Source organism: Triticum urartu, chromosome 7 (genome assembly GCF_003073215.2).
Source record: "Triticum urartu cultivar G1812 chromosome 7, Tu2.1, whole genome shotgun sequence".
NCBI lineage: Eukaryota > Viridiplantae > Streptophyta > Magnoliopsida > Poales > Poaceae > Triticum > Triticum urartu.
The window spans coordinates 344,576,529-344,580,049 of NC_053028.1; the positions used below are offsets into that span (position 1 = coordinate 344,576,529).

General features: G+C 43.2%; 1 pseudogene; it reads right to left on the reverse strand.

Moving 5' to 3' along the window:
• Positions 1-1,475: 1,475 nt before the first annotated feature.
• On the reverse strand, positions 1,476-2,388 carry LOC125524722 (annotated as a pseudogene).
• Positions 2,389-3,521: the final 1,133 nt, after the last annotated feature.

Here is a 3,521-nt window from a genome sequence, read left to right on the forward strand (position 1 = left end):
GATCTCCTCGAAAGAAAATGAGTTCGATCAGCAACACCGGTCTCCGCAGCACCAGGATAAAGACCTTCTTTTTACCCATAACCTTTCTCTGCAGCATTGGAACCAAGATCGGGCTTGGCATAGTTACGAGGTTCCCGTTCTATTTAACTAACACTAACTGAAGCTAACCGGAAGCTTTCTTCTCATGCGACTCTTGGATCGAAAAGAGGCTGCTGGACTGGACCACGGCTGAAACTGCCAGGCACGGACTAAAAGCTTTTATCAGGGATTCCCGAGTCAAACGACTACCATACATAGCATAGAGCTGGAAGCTGCACTAGTGTACAGAGAAGACTGGATGTGAACACGGGCGGACATTGGCTATGTATGGGGCACTCACTAATCACTATTAGCAGGAAACAACTAGCAGAAAGAAAGATGAATGCACTTTCACTCCTTGCTCTTCAGCACGTACTCACACGAGGGACTCTCAAGTCTCTATTTCAGACCATAATCTTTCGATCCCTTTACCAAAGTGATTGATAGCAGGGCTAAAAAATCATAGGGCTTCTTCTATTTTTAGTGTGAACTCACTTCTATTCTATATCAAGATAGGGGCTTCAGTACTTGGCTGACCGCCCGGTGGAAGACCTGGTTCTACCACACAAGGGCAGCTTTCGTAGTCCAGGATTATTTTCCTCATATGTAATTTCACCTCAATGTGGAAATGTCCGATCTTATTCCAAAATAGAAGGTCTTCATGAAGGTCTGTCTTGTTTCAGGAATATAGGTACCGAAGTTCAATAGCGGTAGGTACCAAGGAGAAGACGAGTCAGGGCCGATTGACAAGACTAGCTAGGCTGACCTTCTAGCCATACTCCATCCAATATCGAACGGAAGTGCTAAAGGTTTCATGTGATGCTGACCTCAATGAACCAGACCTCGAGAATTCGTTCATCCCTTCGCTCCAAGGATTGGTCGAGTACTTGGCCACATGCATGAGTAGGCCTGTTGCCGGGATGTCCCATTAAAAAGGCAGGTCCCATATTTGAAATACAAAAATAAGATCAGATAGCGCTCGAGAGGTTTTTCTCCATACGAGAAATCCTTCACTCGCAGGGAATTCAAATAGATGTGTTGAGATCATCAAAGAAAGGAAAAAGACTGAATTCGATCCATCTCCTCCCTTTTCTTTAAACCAAGAGCTACTCCTCCCTTTTCTTTTTTATGTAATTTCAATACGATTTCGTTTGTGTTCATGTTTTCAATTTAGAACCCCACGGAAGTGAATAGAAAAAAGAAAAATACCCCTGTGATACGCCTTCCTTTACCTATTTCTAGATTGATTGATGTTCAATGGAGGGAAACTTGCCATTCCTTCTTTCCTTTGAAATTGTACATTTTTTTGATTCTGAACTAATTGTATCCTTTTTGTTCCCATCGAGCTTTCTTGCCTAGTGACTAAGGATTTTCACACTTGTTGTGTCCTATAAAAGATTTTCTCATAAAACACTAACAGAAGTGTTAGAGGGATTCACTTTCGATAAGAATCCAAAAGCAAGTTCCCTATACTACCTTCTTTCCCTCCTCTGTTTCTGTCTTTAAGAGGCAGTGCATCCGGCAGGAATCGAACCTACTTTTTGACCCATTTTGCCTTTCTAGGTTGGTGGGCGCTTTCACCATTCAGCCATGGATGCTTTAGCGAGTGAACTAGGTTTTTATTTGAGAGCGAACTAGGTTTTTAGTGGTATTCCTTCTCGAGCTTCTATTTCTTCCGTTAAGGGAGATTCGGGAAAAGATGGAATAGGAAGACGTGTTTCCAGAACGAACAAGATACGGGTAGAGAAGGGGAAGTTAGCAAAGTTAGACAAGATTGGAATGGGCATAGGAACATGTATTGATGTACCAGATCGGCTAATGCTCCCAGGTTGATGCGATGTATTCCACCAGTTGACTGGAGACTTTATTATTGGTATATCGATTGGTCCAGCACGGATTGAAATAGGAGCCGGTTCGACAGGAAGCTTTTGAAAACGCAGTGCACCCAGGTAAATAAGGAACAAGATGAATACAGAAGTTAAACGAGCATCCCACACCCGAAAGGTACCCCACATAGGCCTTCCCCGAAACCCCCAGTCACTAACGTAAACAAAGTAGAAAAAGCACCAATTTCTGTACCGGTTCCGAAAGAGCGAATAAAAAGGGGATTTTTGTTAATGGGAACAAGGAACTGTTTATAGCTGTCGCGATATAAATAACTATACTCATCCGAGCCGCGAGAACATGTGCATACGAAATACGAGAATTTCCACCTTGTTGAAGATCTGGTGGTGCTACCCGAAGACTTAAATGAATAGCCATCGCTGTTAAGAACAACCGAGATCCAATGAGAATTTGCGCGTAGCTTTTTGTCTTTCACATAAAAAAATAAGGTTGTAATAACGAAACTGACATTTTATTTTCCTTGCCTTGCAAGTGGAACAAGAAAGACTATATAGTTATTTTGATTATATAAACAATCAAAGGATTTCGCATGCTTTCCATGGAATGACGGAATTCCCCTTGCTTAGTTTTCGCTCCGCTCGTGCGTGGCACTCCTTGCTTGCGGAGCGGCATATCGGAAAAAGAAGGATTGACTTTCTATACGGGCCCGTCCCCTCTTACCCCTAACTAACAATTATGCTGCTCTCGCCTTTTTGTAATCTTATCTTTCAAAAATGCACTACTAATTTTTACGGCCTCCTTAGTCACCCTATCCACTCTCGTCCTGTTTTCGGGTTCCCTTTCAGGGGATGAGGATATTTCGATGATTTCTCCCTCCGTAGGTGGAAAACGCGTGGGTGAGTAGAGTCTGTGCTTTGCTTTTGGGGGCACCGGCAAGAAGCTTCTCGGCCACCCTACTCTGACTTGATTAGCTACTAGTAACTAGGATCGTTCAAACAGTCAGTCAGCAATGCGTACTTCTTTCCTAGTTGAGTGGATCTGCGTAGCAGAGCCCAATCTTCTACCACAAGCTCTGACCTGACTTGTTGTACTTGATTCACCCACGTAAATAGACAACTTGGATAATAAAAGTCATCCCATAAAAGAGAAGTGAGTCCGCATGTCGGCAAATGATTTGGAATTGAAACTGGCTACAGAGGAAACCGAAGCCCTAACTCCCCATTCTTTCTATCTTACATCGCCATCGAGCCCTGGCTGTAGAGTCACTGGTTTCTAATCGCAATGGATTTATGTTTTCTTTGGCTTTTCCATTCGCTTCGTTCAACCCTGATCTGGATAGATAGCTCGGCTTCTATTAGCTGAGAATGGTTTTGTCAAGGAAAGGTTTCGCTATACAACAACAATGAACTCACTTCTGATCAAATTGGATTGGATTGGATGAATCGGTAATCTTTCTCTGTCTTGTGAGAGAGAGTCACTTGCTGTATTGAGAGCGGGCGGGTGACATGCATTAAGCCGAAATCAGTTGTTATGTTTTTGATCTTATTTGCGCGAGAAGACCCTTGACTGAGGAGACGTGTTTGGCTTGGATGATGCCG